Here is a 23457-nt window from a genome sequence, read left to right on the forward strand (position 1 = left end):
AAAGCAACGCATTCTTGGCCTGTGAGTAATTTCTCCCAGGCTCAAACGGACATTGGTTGCTCATCTCTTGTTTATAGGCCCCCGCAGAGCCAGTTGCATGCAAAGGACACCCGCTGTTGACTAACCCACGACGTGGTACTAATTTTATCGACCCGGGTGAGATGATGATGATGGTGGGCTGAGTCAAGCAGGATTTGAACTCGCGACTTTGGGCTGACGTGGACAATTTATCGAGGGCAATAAAATAGTACAGCCTCGTTGCTAACGTTTCAGGCGACGATGCCTTTTCCATTTATACGCTACGTAAAATGTCCCAATTATAATGGTGCGTTATGATGATGATGATGATGATAATTTGTCAATCAACTGTTGGATAAAGTTCTCACCCACGCCACGTCACGGGGGTTGCGTGTCCACACAACACAAAGATCCCCCTTTATAAGCTGCTGTTGGTGGCTCTGTGCGAGCGTACGTTGTCACAGGGCGAGTAGAACAATCCAGTCGGCATCACACCCGGCCGCCTTTGTCTTCCCCAGTGGCGATTTTGACTCATAGCGTCACGTACTCATTTGAGGCCGAGTCGACCTACGCGAGGCACAGGACCGGCACACACACATACATGTTACACACACACATAAACGTTACACACACACTTTACACACACACTTTACACACACACACTTTACAAACACGCACGTTACACACACACACACACACGTTACACACACACACGTTACACACACACACACGTTACACACACACACGTTACACACACACACACGTTACACACACATACGTTACACACACACACACGTTACACACACACACGTTACACACACACACACGTTACACACACATACGTTACACACACACACACGTTACACACACACACGTTACACACACACACACGTTACACACACACACGTTACACACACACACACGTTACACACACATACGTTACACACACACACACGTTACACACACACACGTTACACACACACACGTTACACACACACACACGTTACACACACACACGTTACACACACATACGTTACACACACACACACGTTACACACACACACGGTACACACACACACACGTTACACACACACACACGTTACACACACACACGGTACACACACACACACGCACATTACACACACACACGTTACACACACATACGTTACACACACACACACGTTACACACACACACGGTACACACACACACACGTTACACACACACACACGTTACACACACACACGGTACACACACACACACGCACGTTACACACACACGCACATTACACACACACGCGTTACACACACACACACCCACGTTACACACACGCATTACACACACACACGCACGTTTCACACACGCGCGCGTTACACACACACACACACAGACGCGCATGCGGTACAGCTCTGCACACTCGAACTTGTTGGCTGTGGAGGATGATGATGGATTTAACACCAAACTTGTTCGCGATGTTCACGGGTGTTAATTGCCCGCGCGTGCATAATTAACGACGCGACAAACTGCGACAAACACCGTCATTCATTCGCCACTAATGCCGCATGGCCACTCCAGGTGATGCCTCTCTGCTGCTTGTTGTTGTTGTTGTTGCCGCCATCGATCGTTTTGCACCGCGCGATATTTAAACAATTAAAGGAGAACGCAGTTTGAAAGTCTTCCGTTCGATCACACACCACGCGTCCGTAAGCGCGTGTCTGTGTCTGTACGGAGCGGTTCGAGTGGGGAGCGGTGGCGCAGCGGTTAGCGCTACGCTGCGCGACGAACCCTGCGAGCCGAGTTCGATTCCCGCTCACGGCCACCAACACCAGCGATGATTATTTGAACCGGTCCTGGGCCCCCCCTCCCCGCGCCGCCAGCCTCTAGGTATGCTCAGCCTCAACTGAGTACCTGGTGCGGTGTGTAAACGTTGAGCGAACTGGGTAGTGATAAGGCGACGAAACCATCCCCATACTGCGACCTTTCGTAGGTGCTCGCGAACAGCACTTGCTGCCCCCCCCTTCCTTGGCAGCCTTTGCAGGCTACACGGGGGATCTTTGTCTTTGTGTACACAGCCACCGCGTCCAGACAATGTCACCTCCACGCCTGCGTGGAGGTAGGGGATGGGTCTTTAACGTCGGCTTTTGCCGGGGAAGCTTTGTTCTCCGTGTTTGAACACGTGGTATAAGCTTTTGCGTAAATATATAAATGTGTCGTTAAACCCGCCACCACCCGACACAGGCGATTAGTGCGCCGGTGTGTGTTGGCGAGCATTAACAATGTTGCGGCTTGGCTCTCCAACACACGCGGTTAGTGCTGCGCCGGTAACGAATTGGCCACCTTCTGTTTACGTGACAAACCTTACTAATTGGCTGTGTCGGGTGGTGCTGGGTTTAACGACACACTGATATATTTATGCGATCTAACGCAAACACCCCCGCCCCCCACCCCTGTACCCTCTGTTATTGTTGTTGGTGTTGGTGTACGAGAGTGATTAGGCACAACACTGGTTGAGATCAATACGCGCGGTCGAGGTTTTGACAGTCGTGGAGCAGACGCAAACGTCTCCCTCCCTTGTCATCTCGAGGTGTCTTCACGTCGTGCCCCTTGACGTCTTCGTCCGAAGACGCACGATCATGAGACAAAGATCCCCCGTATAGCCTGTAACAGACTGTAGGGGCAAGTGCTGTTAGCGAGCAGCACCTATGAAGGCCGGCACAGCACACGAGGGGGTGGGTGTGCCAGAACCACGCCCGGCCGCCTTTCTCTCCCCAGTGGCGATGGTTGCGCATCGCACCAGGCTACGCATGTGAGGCTGAGCCGACCTAAGGGCAGGCCCAAGACTGCGACTCGTTCAGATAATCGCCACTGGGGTTGGCCTTGAGCGGGAATTGAACTCAGGTCGCCGGGTGCTGAGCACAGCGCACTCACCACCGCACTATCGCTCCCGAGCCATACCACGCACACGCACTGCGACTGGGTGTGGTCATTGCGTTTATATCTATACATATGATTGAGGTCGTTTTGCTGGTAACTTTATTATCGATCTGGTGAGAGCCTGTTGATACTTGTCCCGATACTTAGTCTGTTAATGTGTGTGTGTCTGTGTAGCGGTTAGCGCGCTGCGTTACAAACCTGGTGACCCGGGTTCGATTCCCGCTCACGGCCAACCCGAGTGACGATTATCTGAACCGGTCCTGGGCCTCTCCTAGGTGGACTCAGCCTCAAATGAGTATCTGGTGCGGTGTGTAAACATCGCCACTGGGGAGACAAAAGCGGTCGGGCGTGGTGCTGGTCACCCATTCCATTCTGTATCTTAGCGGCTTTCGTAGGTGCTCGCTAACAGCCCTTTCCCCAAAAGTATGTAAAGGCTATACGGGGGATCTGTGTCCATGGTGTGACGGTCATGGTCTGCAGATGATCACGCGATCTTTGAATAATCTCGAATGTATTTGTAGAATTTCTTTTTGTTTCCCATTTTCAGTGAAACATTGAGAGCAGCCTTGAACTATCTTACCTTTTTGGTTATCTCGTAAGGAGCATGAACCACCATCACGCGAAATCCGGTTATGGTTGTCCTTGCAGCAGAAGCTGCTGCTGCTTTGGTCACTGCATAGCGCGGCGTTTTCAGATGCGCTTCTGCGGCCGTCTGGAACGCTCTTTCCTTCCGATATCAGGAAGCTACAGGAGCTATGCACTTTTAAATCATCATCTAGATTCACAAACTCATCTCTTGCGAACTGCTTTTTTGTGTGTTTAGTTTGTTGTCCTTCCCTCGCAACCTCCGATTTGCACGGTTGGGTACGTACGGTGCGAAAGAAGTTCAAAATACGTACGTGCATTTGTCGGGCAAACGTGTGCGAGTGAGTGTCTATCGTGGTGGTGTTTTGATATTAAGGCTACACGGGTGATCTTTGTCTTTGGTATGTAGCTGCAGTGCCGGATTAAGCTAGTGCGGGGCCTGCAGCATATGTTGTTATAAAGGGCCCCTAAATAAATAAATAAACACTTAAATTTATATATTTTTAAAAATACTTGCATGATAAAGTAATTGTATTTTCATTTGCTATGCAGCCAGATAATACGACACATCGCTAACCTTAAACACTCGGTCGTTCATAAAAGTTGAAGGCAGTATAGTACTATAGTAATAGAGCAAGTGCAGAATCACTGAACCGGAATTTATAGCTTGAAAGCGTTTAGCGCGGGGCCCGTAGCTGCATGTGTAGCTACTTGTGTAGCTACTTGTGCTCCTACGATAATCCGGCACTGTGTTGCTGTCGATTTCTCTCGGCGTTCCCATATCCGACACATTCACGAATCCGCCTGCAGGCTCGGCAAAGCCGGGCATGCGACCGTTGTGCTTGCAAACGACTCGCTACCCGCATCACACACGAGCAGAAGGAGTGGATTTGCCAGCATTCACAGTCACCGTTACAGTCTGCGTACTGTGGTCAAGTTTAAAGTGCGTGTGTGCAAGACGTTGCTTGGTACATTCGTGTTAAAACGACAACAAGTACATCTCTTTGCCGAAAACTATATAAACTAAGAAAACTACATATTCTTGGTGCTTTCGGTAAAGTCACGTAGAAGAGAAATAATAAAATAATAAAAATATAAAATAATAAAAATGCTCACGACGTTTCGACTGCAACACAAGCAATCATCATCAGGTGTGAAATCCACAGCAAGAAAATTTGAAATCCGCTATGAAAGCGGATTTCGCACCTGATGATGATTGCTTGTGTTGCAGTCGAAACGTCGTGAGCATTTTATTGTTTTAAAATTGTATTATGTTATTATTTCCCTTCTACGTGACTTTACCGAAAGAACCAAGAATATGGATCCCTGCAGTCCAGAGGCGTAGCTAGGATATTTTGCCCCCGGGGACGAACTATAAAATTGGCGCCCCCCCCCCCCCGCCCCGTTTAATCACATTTTCCTATTACATCGAATAAGGAATAACAATTTTAATGAAACATTGTATTTAAAGGAGCAAATTTATAGAAATTATATTACATGGCTCACTCAGTCACTGTCGTAGACTGGTTGACATGGTCTACAACAGATACATTTTTCTTGATTTCACTGTCGCAAACTGGTCAATCACGTAATCAAAATCAGTTTTTTCCAATGTTTCTCTTTCAACGCTAAGTAGAGCAAGATAGCTGAGACGATCTTGTCCCATTGAAGCCGCAAATACGACAAAATAAGTTTCAATTTGCTGAACGACCGCTCACAGCTTGCAATTGAAACTGCTATTGTTAATAAAATTTGCAGTGAAATTCGCAAATTCGGAAATATGTCGTCTCCATAAAACACAATAAAACCAAGAAGATCCAAAGGAGTTTCTGGTAGAACTTTATTCTGGTTACTGAGCAGCATTTTGCAATCTCCAATTTCTGTGAAAAGTTCGTGGCCATTGATGTCGGTGTCATAGAAATTTCCAAAATCTGTGCAATTTCGACGAATTGCATCGACATCTGTGTCGGATAGAAGAGTTTTGACGTCCAGCAGAAATCCAAATTTTGTGTCCAGGTCTTTTAGTCGTAAAAACCGTGTTGACATCTCCTGTTGAAGTCGATAAAATACACTTCATAACGCGCACAATTTCTTCTTCTGCTGAAAGTCCTGCATCTCTTGCCAGTTCTCCTGGCATCTTCCGACGTCGCCTAATTCGTCTGTCCACATCGATCCCCCAGGCTGTGCATCTTGTTTTGGCGTTTTCTACAGCAACTTGGCTCAAATCATCACGAAGCTTGACAAATTCATGCTCCAAAGATTTAAGATCAGTTGCTGCTTCCTTAAAATTCATAGTAGGATCCTGTAAGCGCTTCTGAACACGATCAATTTATCCAAGAATGACATTCCAGAAATGTAATAAAACTATGAAGTTAAAATTTAATACGCATGCTTGTGTAGTGAGTTACACCTGTAACTGTTCTGCATCACTTCTGGTTTCAGGCGTCATAGTTACGTCCTCCGATAATTTGTCTAGCAGCCCTACTAGTTCATCCAGTCCTTCATAGATAGCTTTACCAGCTTCTGATCGTGCACTCCAGCGTGTTTAAGATTCCCGCTTTACTGTGATGGGCACAGCTTTTTTTAACTCTTCCCAACGAATTGTTGAACGAGAGAAAAACAAATATATACTTTCAACTGTTACAAAAAATGTGACGACAAGTGGATCCTGTTAAGCTGAGTGTACTCCTGCTAAGTTTAAGCTGTGGTTGTCACAGTTGACAAACAATGCTCTGTGATTTTTGTCACATATTCGTTGTTGAAGGCCGGATATATGCCCAGTCATCACAGCAGCATTGTCATAACATTGTGCCCGACAGTCGGCTAGAGGTATGTTGTCAGATTTCAGTCTCTCGACGATGACTCTTTCTAGGCTTGCTGCATCTTTTGCATGTATCTCGATATAACCTAAAAATGATTCTTTGATAGTTACTTTTTTAGTTTGAAAATCCACATCCACAAATCTTACGACCTGAGAAAGCTGTTGCCGATGTCCTAGATCAGGAGTTGAGTCAAGTAAGATACCGTAGTACTTGTTTTTCCTGATATCACTCAACAATTGGTTCTTTACAGTCGACGCAAGTATGTGGATACATTCATTCTGGATTTCCGGTGACAAATAAGAAACTGATCCCGGATTTCCTCCTGCGTGCTGTACGTGTTTTGCTAACAATGGGTCACACTGAGCAACGAGTTTGATCAGCGCGAGAAAGTTTCCAACATTTTTATCCTCATCCGTATTCAAATTTTCCGCGTACCAAAATGTAATTACATGACATGTAGGCTGTGTGTGGCGGGATATATACACTTTTAGGTTGAGGTGTAGATTTGTGCAGTAGTTTCAGGCTGCCGCGCCCGCCGCAATAAGTTATAATGTAAAGTTGTAAGCCTTATTTTGGCGCCCCTTTACCTTGGCGCCCGGGGACATATGTACCCCCTGCCCCCCCCCCCCTAGCTACGCCTCTGCTGCAGTCACGAAAGCTTTAAATCTAAATTTAAAAAAACCACGTTACGTGCAGTATGTAAAATAATAAATTCACAATTCGTAATTACATTTCACGAGCATTTTAGCTTGCGCTCTGCAATGCGCATACACAACTCAACGAATATGTATGCACACTGGAGGAATCCGATGAGCTGTAAAGCTCTTTCACCGATATCCATTCCCGAGCCTACAGAGGTTGGAAGCTGTTCTGGTGTCACGGCCAACACACTCGATCTCTCGGCGCGGCAGGAAGGACATTGTGGACATTTTCCTTCAAATCCACCGCGCACACCCCCATCTCTGCCCCCCCTCCTCTTCCGCGTCGATACTCCCACCCGTATTCACCAACCCACGCCGACCAGAGTGGTGAAGTATGGTCACACAACCTCCGCGAGCCTCACGGCGTGGGGAGGCCCTCATCCAACCAGTGGATTTACAAAGGAGCTGCGTGGCGTGCGTATGTGTTGAACTTCTTTCGCACCGTACGTTATCGGAGGGAGTGTTGGTATAGCCCGTGTCGTGATCTGCGTGTTCGGGGTGGTGGGCGGGGGGGGCAGGGATTGGCGTAGTGGCGACACACTTGCCACACAACAAGGAGGGCCTGGGTTCGATTCGAGAGTCGGGGCTGCCTCTCCACGATAAGTGTGTCTGTTATGGAGCCCGAAACGGCTTTCCTCAATCTTTCATTATTTCACGTACCAATGTCGCCCTCAATAAAGTAGTGCCTCGGTGCGCAACACTACAACGGGACGGGAGCGGCGCAGGAGGGGGGACACGGGGCAACGGGAAGAGAGAAACCCCCGTCACGACCTCGGCGGCTAACACCGCGAACGAAAAAAATATATACGCACAGAAAGAAATAAAACACACAGAGTAACTGACATTGGCCAAACAAATATCCATGCATCGTTCGAACATTCCCTTCAAGTGTCTCAATTGATGCTGTTCGTTGGCTCGGCACACAGTGAAAACCTTAATAATAATAATAATACATTGGGAATTACACGCAGCATTATCGACATCTTGCCCCAACTGCAAAAAAAAAAACCTGGCAAGGACCTTCTTGAAAAGTAGTCCTGAGGCTCAGCGAGGTTGTCCCGGGCAATCGAGGGTAGTAGCGATGAGAATCAAAATTACAACCATGCATTGTGTGTATGATGAATCATCGATCTGTGCCATCGTCGAATTCAATATCAGTGTTCAGACAGCGCCTAGGTGTTGTGATAGACAACAGCAGGTGGGTAGGGATACATCACATCATCGATTCATTTTCTTTAATGTTTGATGCCAACGACTCACGCAATCACCTGTCGAATCGCTTGTGTAAGAATCACATATGCTGCTGTTATATTTAGGCCGAGATTGCGAACACGTTATTCCTCGTCTGCCTCTCCCGTCAGTCATCGACGTTACCCTCTCGTCCAGTCGCCCGTGCTGCTAATTCCCTGTCCCAGAATTCCCGTTCACTGCCTCTGCCTCGCCTGCTATGCAGGAGGTCGTAGGTTCGATCCCGATCCTGATACCTGCTGCATATATTTGGATGATGTGATTGTTCTCCCCGTGGTCGCTGGGAGTTTCCCCCCGGGTCCTCCGGGTTTTCCCTCCACATTTAGAATCAACGTCACGCGTTTAGAGTATTTGGTTGCTATAACATTTCCACACGATGGAGAGCCACTTGGTTGAGCTATCATTTGTGGCCAGGTGGCTTCTAAAAAAGCGCTACATAGCTCAGTGGGCCTTACCTGGTTAAATAATAAATAGCTTACTTTAATAGTCTCCTCCAGCATCTACAGATGCGGTCGCATCTTTAGACGATACATTTACAGCTGCATATTAAATACTGCACAAGGCGTGGGCTGTTAAGTAGCCAGTGCGGATATTTGATGGTCGGATATGCGACGTTGCAATGTATATACAAAACCCACACTTGAAGCGTAATAAAACGAACGTAACAAAAGGCTGCCTCTCCACGTGGACATAAACATATAATTATTGTATCGCCTCGACAGCAATGATTGGTCCTCTGAGTCATTGATATCCAGTAGCACGTGGGTTTCCCATTGGTCCTCTGAGCCATTGCTATCCAGTAGCACGTGGCCCTCCCATTGGCTGTCTGAGCCATTGCTATCCAGTAGCACGTGGCCCTCCCATTGGCTGTCTGAGCCATTGCTATCCAGTAGCACGTGGCCCTCCCATTGGCTGTCTGAGCCATTGCTATCCAGTAGCACGTGGCCCTCCCATTGGCCCTCTGAGCCATTGCTATCCGGCAGCACGTGGCCCTCCCATTGGCTGTCTGAGCCATTGCTATCCAGTAGCACGTGGCCCTCCCATTGGCCCTCTGAGCCATTGCTATCCGGCAGCACGTGGCCCTCCCATTGGCTGTCCGAGCCATTGCTATCCGGCAGCACGTGGCCCTCCCATTGGCCCTCTGAGCCATTGCTATCCGGCAGCACGTGGCCCTCCCATTGGCCCTCTGAGCCATTGCTATCCAGTAGCACGTGGCCCTCCCATTGGCCTTCTGAGCCATTGCTATCCAGTAGCACGTGGCCCTCCCATTGGCCCTCTGAGCCATTGCTATCCGGCAGCACGTGGCCCTCCCATTGGCCCTCTGAGCCATTGCTATCCAGTAGCACGTGGCCCTCCCATTGGCCCTCTGAGCCATTGCTATCCGGCAGCACGTGGCCCTCCCATTGGCCCTCTGAGCCATTGCTATCCGGCAGCACGTGGCCCTCCCATTGGCCCTCTGAGCCATTGCTATCCAGTAGCACGTGGCCCTCCCATTGGCCCTCTGAGCCATTGCTATCCGGCAGCACGTGGCCCTCCCATTGGCCCTCTGAGCCATTGCTATCCGGCAGCACGTGGCCCTCCCATTGGCCCTCTGAGCCATTGCTATCCAGTAGCACGTGGCCCTCCCATTGGCCCTCTGAGCCATTGCTATCCGGCAGCACGTGGCCCTCCCATTGGCTGTCTGAGCCATTGCTATCCAGTAGCACGTGGGCCTCTGATTGGTCCTCTGAGCCATTGCTATCCGGCAGCACGTGGCCCTCCCATTGGCTGTCTGAGCCATTGCTATCCGGCAGCACGTGGCCCTCCCATTGGCTGTCTGAGCCATTGCTATCCAGTAGCACGTGGGCCTCTGATTGGTCCTCTGAGCCATTGCTATCCGGCAGCACGTGGCCCTCCCATTGGCTGTCTGAGCCATTGATATCCAGTAGCACGTGGGCCTACGATTGGCCATAAGAGCCATTGCTATCCAACAGCGCGTATTTGCTTATATCTACCAAACTCAAGACCCGTTTTGACCTTTGAAGGGCTCATCAGAATATCTATCCTGAAGCAGAAGATTCGTGCCGGATACGGTCGTCACATTTGCAAATGTCACTTGTAACTTTGATCATTACCTGTATATCGATAGTTCAATGTTGATGTGAAATCTTATTGAGGGACTACGACTGTGTGGTGTCATCTTGGTGTGGTCTGTGAATGGGTTGTTGTTGTTGTTGTTTTTGCTGCCTTGCCCAATCTTGAAATAATCAATACATATAAAATATAACGTAATTCTATTTTTAGTGACTCGCTCACCATTTTATCAACTTTTGCACTCCTATAGGTTATTTTGAATTTTTCGCTGCTGTAACTTGCTGACCCGCCCCGACTGGACATATGTGGAAAAGAGCTTCATAGCTCATCGGATTCCTCCTCCTCCTCTTCTTCCTCCAGTCTAAATCAAGAGTCTAACTCGGATACGTGTGCCCTGAACCGTGTTCGCCCGTGGCTGATCAATGGCATGCGCGGCTTGTCCCCCACACAATTGAGTGCTCTGCAAGTAAATAAAAAAAATAACAGGCGACGTTTTGGGCAATGCCCCTTCTTCAGAGGAGAGAGGAGAATAATGAGCATTGACCGAAAAGTCGCCAATTATATCAATACTTTCGTTTTCCTTTCAGCGCTTTGTATGTGAGTTGTGTTTGGGTGATAATTTGTATCCGATAGTTGTGCGTTCGTGTGCGTGTTGAACTTCTTGCGCTACGAACCCGGCGAGCCGAGTTCGATTCCCTCTCACGACCAACACCAGTACACGATTATCTGAACTGGCACTGGGCATCATCTAGGTCGACTCAGCCTCAAATCAGTGTGTAAAAACATCGCCATTGGGGAGACAAAATTCGGCTGGGCGTGGTGCTGACCACTCGTGTGCCGTGTCGGCCTTCATAGGTGTTCGCTCACAGCACTTGCCCCAACATCACATAAGGCTATGCAGGGGATCTTTGTCTTTGTGTTGCGTGTGAGCGGGGGATTGTGTGCGGTTAATTGACTACATCGTAATGACGCAAGATATGAGTAACGTTGTGAGTGCATCGTCAGATTACCTGTCATGGATGCGTGAACTCACCTGATTATCTTCTTGGTTCTTTCGGTAAAGTCACGTAGAAGGGAATTAATAAGATAATAAAAATAAAACATAATAAAATAAAATTCTCACGACGTTTCGGCCACAACACAAGCAGCCGTCATCATTGGAGCGCTGTCTTTCAGACAGGTCTGTCTTCACCTGAGGACGGCTGCTTGTGTTGTGGCCGAAACGTCGTGAGAATTTTTTTTTTTTATGTTTTTTTTTTTCTTCCATTCTACGTAACTTCACCTGATTATTTCTAGATTTGAAGTTTTCGTGACTGCAAAGAAATAACAACACAAGCTACCGTCTGCAGTAATTCTGCTGTGACGGTTCCACCTGAAGACGGAAGCTTGTGTTGCCTCCGAAACGTCGTGATTTAATTTAGTTGTTTCATCATTTTTTTTTTACCTACGTCACCTGATTATATCCACCAATGACATCGTCTCTCCCGTCGTTAAACTCGTGCGATGTAGCAGCAACGCAGTCTCTCCCACGGGCTCTTCGTATTGTTGAAAAAGTGAGTTCCACTTCAACTGATCATCTCTTGTTAAATCATCATCGTCATCACGATCCATGGGAAGATAGTCCCGTAGGTGTCCGCTGCAACATTTCGCCGTTTGTCTATTGCACTTTCCACTGTCTTGTGCCAATAGGCTCAAATGGTGCGAGACGTATTTCTGGCACCATATCTTGTTCACAGCCCCGCGATGCCAATGGTAGCAATTCCACGTTCCTATGACGGGGGAGGGGGGGGGGGTAGCAAGTGTGGCCATATGTACTGCCGGGTGTTCGGATCATTGCTGTTGTGACTTTTTCTTGCTTGCCAATTTTGGTGACCCAATGTGACTCTCGAAAATTAGACTTTGGTGCCCAATTTTATCAACCACGCGAGGTATGATGGGCCGAGTCAACACCCCCTACCCCCCACAGAAAAAAAAACTCGCAACTTTTCCGATCGAACAAACCTTCTCGCTCAATATCGTTTGTTGCATTTTTTTTTTATCATTATCTTTAAATCTACGCTCAACATGAAATGTGGGGAAACGTGAGCCCGTGATGCCCTCTCGCCGAAAACTGAAACTTACATCCCAGCTGATCGCCTCTGCGTTATAACCCACGGTGACCTCCCCATCGTGCGGATCACACAACACTCTGTCCGATGAAAAATATAAGAATTTAAGCTTTGCCCATTCTGGCAATAAAAAAAGGTGTTAAGATGTTCAAACACCGCGTTTCTAACCCCCCAAATGTTAAAATATAAATAATCGGTCAATAAAAAAACAACCTATCTGATTCTTACCTCTGAGAGATTTTCTGATATTTCAGTGCCGTTAGTTACTGGCCGCTTGGCCTTCTGTTTGTGCGTTTTAGATCTCTGCGCTCAGCAATCGCGATGTCAAAAAAACTCCATGCAAATCGCATTTTTATTTCGCTTGAAAAGTAGTTACATTTAACATGTTTTATTGTGCGTGTGTATATATATACTGCTACATAATCAGCGCAAGTACATATATTTATTCCTGCTACACACACGCTGTAATAAATCCCCCCCCCCCGCTCCAAACGTTCCGCTTACGACCAAAATAAATACGCCACAATCCCCCGTGTAACGTTTTTATACTTCACCGTAATTTACGGCTAAAACGTCGCGCCTAAACGTTAGCACGACCACGACTACTGCTGCTGCTGCTTCTTACGGGGAGTTACCTATCAGTCTGGCAGGGCACTAACTCGTGATGAGTGACTCACAACGGCACTCTGTGATGTAATTGCACACTCGGGTCCACGCACATTTACACACAAAGACAAAGACCCCCCGTATAGCCTTAACGGACTTTTGGAGCAAGTGCTGTTAAGTGAGCACCTATGCAGGCCGGCACGGCATGCGAGGCGGTGGGTGAGTGGCCGGCACCACGCCCGGCCGCCTTTGTCACCCCATTGCTGTTGTTTAAACACCGCACGAGGTACACATTTGAGGCTGAGTCGACCTAGGGGAGGCCCATGACCGGCTCGGATAACTGTCAATGCTATTGGAAGTGAGTGGGAATCGAACTCGGGTAGCCCGGTTCAGCGCTGCGCTACCGCTCCCCATATCTACACACATATACACACACACACGCGCGCATTTACACACACACATACACACATACAATTAAGACAAATACCCCTCGTATCGCCTTCAACAGGCGGTTGTATCCCCTTTGTTGGCTGCGTCGACCGTACGGGGGAGAAGGCCCAGGACAGGTTAAATATTCGCTGTAACTGTGAGCTGGAATCGAACTCGGGTGTCTCCCAGGTTCGCATCTTAATCCGCTAAATACATAATTTACACATACACACACATGGACACACGTGTAGATTTACACACACACGGACACACACACACACACACGGACACAAACACACACGGACACAAACACACATGGACACACACACACGGACACACACACAGATGGACACAAGTGTAGATTCACTCACGCACATACGAACGCACACACGGACGCACGGACGCACGGACACACACACACACGGACACACAAAGACAAAGGTTCCTCGTATAGCCTTAACAGTCCGGCACAGTACACGAGGGGGTGGGTGGCAAGTCCCACGCCCGGCCGCCTTTGTCTCCCCAGTGGCGATAATCATACACTGCACCAGGTTACTCATTTAGGACTGAGTCGACCTAAGGGAGGCCCATGACCGGTTCAGATAATCGTCACCGGTGTTGGCCGTGAGCGGGACTCGAACCCGAGTTACTGGGTTCGTGGCGCAGTGCGCTAACCGCTACACCACCGCTCCCCACTACAAACACACAGACACACACACACGGACAAACACACACGGACACACACACACGCGCGCCTTCATACAGCAGCACGCGTGTAAATGCCACTATAAGTAAAACTGCCGGCGCGCGTGATTTACGATTAAAGTTTGCAGTGAATTTCTAAAATCCTGCAGCAAAACACAAAGGGGGCAGAGAGCAGCAAAGACAAAGGTCCCCCGTATAGCCTTAACAGACTGTAGGGGCAAGTGCTGTTAGCGAGCACCTATGAAGGCCGGAACGGTACACGAGGGGGTGGGTGGCCAGCACCACGCCCGACCGCCTTTGTCTCCCCAGTGGCGATGTTTACACACCGCACCAGGTACTCATTTAAGGCTGAGTCGACCTAGGGGAGGCCCAGGACCGGTTCAGATAATCGTCACTGGTGTTAGCCGTGAGCGGGAATCGAACCCGGGTCGCCAGGATTCATAGCGCAGCGCGCTAACCGCTACACTACCGCAACACACACACAGACACACACATTCACAGACATACACACAGACATACACACACACATACACACACAGACACACACATGCACAGACATACACACAGACATACACACACAGACACACACATTCACAGACATACACACAGACATACACACACAGACACACACAGAGGCCGACCGGCAGTTTCCAAAAGTTGTAAAAGATGTAAGTAATATACGCCGTATAATTCTAGGGCTTGTCGTAAATATTCCCGTTTGCACATTTTTGTCTAGATGATATATCGACATTTATACACGGGTCGACGTATTTATGGGATGGCGCACACGGTTTTCGCTCTTGGGTGAAAGTTTGTTCATATTCCTACTCACACGCGTGTTTATAAATGTACGTGAATATAAACGTTTCACACGTATATATTTTTATACACGGGACGCGGGGTGCGGTGATATTTGATCTAGGCTCGTCGTCCGGGGAGATATTTTCGCGACCGTTAAATAGAAAGTGTAACTTTGCAGAGCTCTTGTACGTTTATTTTTTGTTTAACGTCTTCTCAACGTGTACGCATTCAGCATATACGGCAATACCTCGGTTTGCGTCGGGGATGCGTTCCTGAAAGGTGAGACGAGTAATTGTTCAAAACGACGTAAAACGAAGCAATCCACAGGGTGCTGTGGTGATTGAGGCGAAGTTCTGAGAGGCGACGGATAACGGGAAAGGAAGGCCAACGATGATGCCGTCAGCGACGTAAGTGTGGGGCTTGAGGCGACACAAATCTGCTAGCGATGTTAATGATAACAGTGACGACGTATATCGAAACCACGTAAACGGGGGATAACGTAAATCGGGGTTTTACTGTGCGTATAAACACACACCCACACGCGCGCACACATCGTTAAGTGGCTGCTTTCTCTCGGCTTCACCGTCACACTCGGCGGCGTGGCGAATTACTCGGTCCACCGATAACAAGGGACGGACTCCAGTGGAGGGGTGTTGAGCGTGAGACTCGGACGGAGCAGCCATCGTGGGTCTGTCTGCTGAACCCTCCTCCCCCCACCCCCCAACTCTCGAATGCATTGAACCCCGATCGCCCACGGCTACCAAAAGTTTGAGGGTGTGAGCCTTCGAAAGGGAATTCGTTACAGATGTTTGTATTCGAGCGTTCGTTTTTTTTTGCCGGTGTAGAACGTCGTGATATTTGAAGCAAGTTACTCGTTAACGAGAAAACTTAAGCACACACGTCAATAAAACTGCCTTGAAAGGGAAAATAATAAAATAGGCGACGTTTCGGGTAAAGGTCCTTTTTCATAGCACGTAAATATAGAGTCGATGACAACCGTTCACTACCAATCATATTATTGGATGCCGTTCCGGCCTTCATAGATGCTCGCTAACAGCACTTGCCCCAACAGCATGTGAAGGTTACACGGGGGATCTTTGCTTTGTTGTCTTCGTCTGTACGTGGGGAGCGGCAGTGTGGTGGTTAGCGCACCGCGCTACGAACCGCTGCTACTCAAGTTCAATTCCCACTCACGGCCAACACCAGTGACGATTATCTGAACCGGTCTTGAAGCCTCCCTTAGGTCGACTCAGTCTTAAGTGAGTAAGTATGCTGGTTGCGGTGTGTATTGAACATCAGCTCTGGGGAGACAAAGGTGGCCAGGCGTGGTGCTGGCCACCCACCCCCTCGTGTGCACTTCTGACCTTCATGGGTGCTTGCTAACAGCACTTGCCCCAACAGTCTATGTAGGCTATGCATGACATCTCTATGTGTATCATTGATTATGTTTATATATGACTGTCTTTATGTATGCATGTATGTATGTGTGCGCACACACTATACACATATAGTTACGAATATTCCGTACATGTGTGTGGCTGTGAAGAATATACATGCAAATGCGCATGCATACAAGTGTAACGATGCCTCGTATAGATATTCAAATGCCGTATATCGTATTCGTCGCCATCATGCTCAATACATATTTGTCACACGGAAAGTCGCGCGTAGCCAGTTACCCGGCTAGCTTCCAAGGGAGATCCGTGGTGTGCATCGGCACAGAACGGGCCGTGGGGAGAGATCGATGGAGCGTTGCTGTAAAGGAATCACGTGGCGAGGCAGAACAGCGAAATCACCCCGGCGTGTTGAGGTTGTGATGTCTCGATACCACTTAGAAAACACCACAACCACCAGCACCACCAGCACCACGCAGCCACGCGTCACCGTTATTGTGGCTGTATTTGCGTGTTGTTGTCTTCGTCACTGTTGATCAGTGATGTAAGGACGAGAAGTCACAAACAACAATTACCTCCTCCTTCGCCCCCCCCCCCACCATCCTTCTCAAAGACCAGACGACGTCGCTTAAGATCCCTGGCTCCGATCTCTAGTCGTGAATCTCGTGGATCACAGTCCCTGACTCTATCGCATCATCCGCACTCAAACCACGACAGCGGCAGCAGCAGCAGTTAGCAAACGTGGACTCGTGATGACGAGGATGATGATGAGAGACAAATGGGAGATTAAGAATCTCATCGGGCAGTGTGCGGCCACTGTGGTCGCCACCCAGAACGGACAGCACCGTGGCACAAAGAACGTCGGACTCAATGCCCGACTCACAGACACGGAAGGAGGATGCATCGTCATCATCGTCAGCATCATCAACATCATCATCGTCATCATCATCAGGCATCATCATCGTCAGCATCATCATCATCGTCAGCATCATCATCATCATCATCGTCAGCATCATCATCGTAATCATCGTCAGTATCATCATCATCATCATCATCGTCAGCATCATCATCATCATCGTCAGCATCATCATCGTCAGCATCATCATCGTAATCATCGTCAGCATCATCATCATCGTCAGCATCATCATCATCTGTAATCATCGTCAGCATCATCATCGTAATCATCGTCAGCATCATCATCATCGTCAGCATCATCATCGTAATCATCGTCAGCATCATCATCATCGTCAGCATCATCATCATCTGTAATCATCGTCAGCATCATCATCGTCACAGCAGCGATGATTAACCTCTCCGCTGACTCCTCACTCGGCATTCCTCCGGCTCAGCCACCACCTCGATGCCACGTCACAATTGTTGCCCTCCACCGACATCAACCACGTGGCCCACACGCAGCAGGTCGGCGGAGAAGCGAGGTAGCGTTGGATGATCGTGATGATCGTGATGATCTTCATGATGTTGGTTCGTGGTGGTCGTGGTGGTCGTGGTGGTCGTGGTCGTCGTGGTGGTGGTCGTGGTGGTGGTCGTGGTGGTGGTTGTGGTGATCGTGGTCGTCGTGGTGGTGGTCGTGGTGGTGGTCGTGGTGGTCGTGGTGGTGGTTGTAGTGATCGTGGTGGTGGTCGTGTGGTGGTCGTTGTGGTGGTCATAGTGGTGGTCATAGTGGTGGTCGTGGTGGTGGTCGTGGTGGTGGTCGTGGTGGTGGTTGTGGTGATCGTGGTGGTGGTCGTTGTGGTGGTCATTGTGGTGGTCATAGTGGTGGTCGTGGTGGTGGTCGTGGTGCTGGTTCGTGGTGCTTGTGGTGGTGGTCGTGGTGGTCGTGGTGGTGGTCGTGGTGGTGGCTGAGCGAGATGGTGGTCGTGGTTGTCGTGGTGGTGGTCGTGGTGGTGGTCGTGGTGGTAGTCGTTGTGGTGGTCATAGTGGTGGTCATAGTGGTGGTCGTGGTGGTCATCGTGGTTGTGGTCGTGGTGGTGGCTGAGCGAGATGGTGGTACACGTGGGGAGCGGTAGTGCGGTGGTCAGCGCGCGCTGCGCTACGAATCCCGGCGACCCGAGTTCAATTCCCCCTCACCACGAAACACCATTTGGGCCTCCTTCTACGTCGACTCAGCCTCAATTGCGTACCTGGTGTGAGATGTAAACACATTGCCACGAGGGAGACAAAGGCGGATGGGCGTGGTGTTGATCACCCCCCCCCCCCCACCTGTGCCATTCCGGCCTTCATATTTGCTTCTCGCAAACAGCACTTGCCCCAACAGCCCGTCAAGGCTACACTGGGGGGGGGGGGGGTGATCTTTGTCTTTGGTGCGCGTCTACGCGATGCCCCCCCCCCCGTGACAGCGCCGTTTGCGATCTCAAATCAAGGGCGGCGACCGTCGTCGGCTCGATGACCGCTCATTTTACGCGCGTGTTTGCAAAACCTCCGTCTCGCGTGCTTAGCTTCATCTATTTATTATGATTTGTATTGACGTTGTTGTTGTTGTTGTTCTTCTTGTTGTTGTTCTTGTTGTCCGAGCGGGTCGCGCGCCTGCCCGAGAGGTTCGATCGGCCTCGAACGAGTGCCCGGCGCGGTGTGTGGACATCGCCGCTCACGGAGATACAAAGGCGGCGTGGGACACCGCGTGGTTCGCTGCCCACACAGCCCCCTTCGTGTGCCCTGCCGGCCGTCGGAGGTGCTGCTCGCTAACAGCACTTGCCCACCCCACACCCTCGCCCCCCGACACTCTGTTGAGGCTATAGGGGGGGTGGGTCGTTGTCTTTGTCCGTGTGTAGGGAGCGGTGGTGCAATGGTTAGCGCACTGGGTTGCGAACCCGGTAATGATCGTGATGATGGTGATGATCGTGATGATCGTGATGATGGTCGTGATGATCGTAATTATCGTGATGATCGTGATGATCGTGATGATGGTGATGATCGTGATGATCGTAATGATACTGATGATCGTGATGATCGTGATGATCGTGATGATTGTGATTATCGTGATGATCGTGATGATCGTGATGATGGTGATGATCGTGATGGCAACGCGAGTTCGATTCCCTGCTCAGCGCCTCGACGGTGAATATTTTAATCGGTCTTGGACATCCCCTAAGTCGGCTCAGCCTCAAATAGGTTACCTGAGGCGGTGTGTAATAATCGGCAGTGGGAAGACAAAGGCGGTCGGGCGTTGTTCTGGCCACACCCACCTCGTCGTTTGCCGTTCCGGAACTTTGTCTTTATTGTCGTGCGCGTATATCATCATCAGCCATGGCCAATCCACTGCTGGATGAAGGCCGTCCCAATCCTCTAAAATATTTCACAATCCTTCGCTGCAATTGATAATCCACCCGCACATTCGAACGATCTTCCTTGCTCCATCTCCTCGGCGCGCGTCCTCTCTCTCGACTCGTTGCATCGCGGTTTAATGCTCTCAACACATTCGTGACATGAACAACAAAACCCCGGGCTGGAACGTGCCCCTGCTCATTTGCGCGTATCGATCACTGGAGTAATTACGTCCGAGAGTAATTGGTCGTCCTCGTTTCTGTCTCCTCTCTCCAGCTCCACCAGGTCCCCCCCCCCGAGATGAAAATGGAACTTTCCCGTGCAGCAGGAGATGCTCTGGTTGTGTCGTCGTCACCGCCACCACTACCACCACCCGACCGCGTGCCATCACTCGCGCGGTCACTGCTGCGTGGTGACCCTCTGTGACAGACGTGATGCTGTACGTCTAAAGAAGCAATTAACTTAAACCAAAAATTACCAGTCGCCCAGCCAGCAAACCAGTCAACCAGCTAACCAACAAATTCACCAACCAGTCGACTAACAACTAACTAACTAGGTAACACATCGACCATCCAATCAACCAACTGCTCAGCCAATCAACTGAAACATCAACAATTCAACCAATTCACCACCCAACGAGTGAGCCAACTAACCAACCTCCCAACCAACCAGTAGACCAATCAACCAGTTAACCAACTAACCAACCAGTAAACCAGTTAACCAACCGGTCAACCAGTTAACCAACCATTACAACCAATCAGCCAAACAACTTTCCAAACAACCAAGACCGCGAATGAGATAGCTGCTCGTGGTTCACGGCGATCCACTACTCATCCAACCAGTGTCACCGCAGTCGCGATTTGACGACTCTTCGTCGACCCAAATGTCGCCGCGCATGCCGGAAATAGTTACCCGGGGCCAGATTTGAGTCCATCCCTCGACAATGATGTGAGCCACTGTCCACGCAACTATGCCGAGGCTAAGCTCCGCGAACCGTCGCGCCTGCCACTCCACCGTGGTCTCGTTGCGCTCCCGTGAAATGTGTACAGGATGCATGCTAAAGTTAGCGTCTGGGCTGGAGAAAATAAAAAAAACAGAGCGTGAATTACTCTACGGCAGTGTTGTAAACACACGTCGGATTGTAAGACGCACAACCCCCCCCCCCCACACACACACAAACTTGTGTTGTGTGTGTCAATAAAGTTATACGGCTCTGGTCATCCACACACGTGCGCGCACAACTACCGGATTATAAGACGCACCACCCCTCCACACAAACTCGTGCCGTGTGTGTCAATAAAGTTATACGGCTCTGGTGATCCACACACGCGCGCGCACAACTACCGGATTATAAGACGCACCCCCCCCCCCAACTCCTCATCATCGTTTTAAAATAGAGGGGGGTGAGGCGAGGGGAGAGAGCGCGTCTTATATTCCGGAAAATACTGCAGCTACGAAAAAAAACCTCACAATTATGAATCAATTGTTTTCATCATTGACGCCGGTTTGCAAAGCAGTGCGGAAGGTTCCACCATCAACCACATTCTACTCGGACACAAATCGCAGTGTGATGCTACTGCTGCGTTGGGGGCAGTGGCGTACAAGCACAATTAATAACAACAACAACAACAACAAATTCAACACGTCTCGTGTTAATAACAACACAGTGTGTGTGTGTGTGTCTGGGGGGGGGGGGGTGTCCTTAAAATAATATATAAATATAATCCGCGACGTTTTGAACTACGGCTCCCTTCTTGAGCGTGAATTTTCTATGGGCATAACCCAGCTGGCATCAATTGCCCAATAATCGTCGCTCAATTCACCGTGGTTTTGTCAAGCGCAGGAGACGGAACGGCGAAAGTGAAATCGTCCACCTAGCGTGCCACCGGTCGGGACTCGTGGCGTTCCAGGATTACGCAGATAGAACACTTTGGGGCTCACTTCTTTTTGTTATTTGATTTACAGTTACCAGCTCGAAATGCGAATGCACTCGACACGTGCGTGAATTTGCGGCGGAACGAGGCGTTTAAAATAATGGCGATTCGAAAGCCTCCTGGGTAAATGAATTGATAGAGATGCGCCTCAATAACTAAATAATGCTAGATTTGAAACGTTCGTGACTGCAAGGATTCATACTCCGAAACGTCGTGATCTTTATTTTTATTTTATTTTTATTTTTTTTTATTAATTTTGATGTTTTACCTACGTGACTTTACCGAAAAGACCTAAGAATATGAACTAAATAATGGTTGCGACCATTTTAATGCACCGATGAGCTACGCTGGAGAGTGTGAATATATTTGACAAGACACTACGTTTGTTTTTATTCATTTTAACCGTCGTACTGTACGGTGTCAAATATGACGTAATTTTCAATGAACCACTTCTTTGTTTGCAATATTAATGGCGAGTTATGAAGTTGTTTTAGTATGAAATGGCAGTCGCGAAGGCTGCGAACGGCATCTACGTAGTCGTAATGTTATAAGTTATTCAGTAAACGAAGTTTAAATATGTGAACGAAGCTCCAGAAACCGATTTACTTCGTATATCGAGGTATTTACTGTATCTGCAGAGACTGAATTTTGTTTGTGTATATATATTTACGTTATGTCATGTGCGATGGGTTTGTTTTTGTGTGTTTCAATTGTGCAGGAATTTTAATTTGGCTGTAAACGTGGGACAGATACTGTATATACGCACGAGCGAACACACACACACACACACACGTGCACACGCCCGTGTTTTATTTATTAATACGTACATTGCGTGTGAATGGAAATGCAACTCCAAACAGCATTGTATTGTAACGAATGCTGCAATAGTGTAGTCACACCAACATTGTAGTACGATTTACAAACACAACCTGTGCGCCTGACCCTGCAATGGATACGCTATTGAGTGTTAATAATTGGGATGATGAGATTTGCGTTGTAAAAAAACCAAAGATAGTCATAGATTTTTAGCTTTTGACCTCTTCTGGATTTTCGGACCATGTTTAAATGTGCGTCTTATTTTCGTCTTCTTTGAGCGTGCGCCTCACGTGATCACAAAGGTGACGTCACACCGCACGCCTGGGGGTCACGCATCCCATACGCGACACTAAGTCACCGCCATCTCCCGTGGCGTCAGACATTTGGGATCGATCCTAAACGCAACAACAACAAAAAATGTAAAATAAACAAAAATTATGTTTATTTTTTAATTAATAAATAATACCCGCGAATAAGAGCGCGCTATAACGAATCAGCGTTGTAGGGAACTGCGCTCAGAGATTTACACAGCATTAAGATCATTCGTAAATGTCGTAGATTGCAGGCCTCGATTTCCGATTCTTCTTTTTGTCATCCTGACATTAGTGACGAATTGTCCACGTTCTGTTTACGTGACAACCCTTACTCGTTGGCTGTGTCGGCTGGTGGCGGGTTTTAACGACACATTTATATATTTACGCGATTTAACCCACAAAAGAACCTCTCTATTGTGGATGATATTCGTCGCGAAAGCCTCCTGCGTGCTAAACTGTACAGATTAACTCGGGGAACCCGTGTCGAGGTTAATACCAAGTTGCTCTTTGCGTTGCTGCTGCTGTTGGTCACTTGGGGATATGCGTCTTGTCGACTAAGCGCTGACGTCTGACAGAGCAACGTGACCTTGTGTGACAAAGCCTGGCTCTGCTGATGAGACTCAGAGGCGGAAATGGGGGTGGGGAACCCGCTTCTGAGTTTTAATTTTGTAAACAATGCTGCTGCTGC

The 23457-nt window shown here is 48.8% G+C and overlaps 1 long non-coding RNA gene across 1 annotated transcript; it reads left to right on the forward strand.

The window, feature by feature from the left end:
* Positions 1-18855: 18855 nt before the first annotated feature.
* On the forward strand, positions 18856-20870 carry LOC144947040 (uncharacterized). Its single transcript, XR_013639964.1, has 2 exons — positions 18856-19112; positions 19982-20870. It is a non-coding gene; the product is annotated as an uncharacterized LOC144947040 (long non-coding RNA).
* The last annotated feature ends 2587 nt before the right edge of the window (positions 20871-23457 follow it).

The sequence above is a fragment of the Lampetra fluviatilis genome, chromosome 43, assembly GCF_964198595.1.
Source record: "Lampetra fluviatilis chromosome 43, kcLamFluv1.1, whole genome shotgun sequence".
NCBI lineage: Eukaryota > Metazoa > Chordata > Hyperoartia > Petromyzontiformes > Petromyzontidae > Lampetra > Lampetra fluviatilis.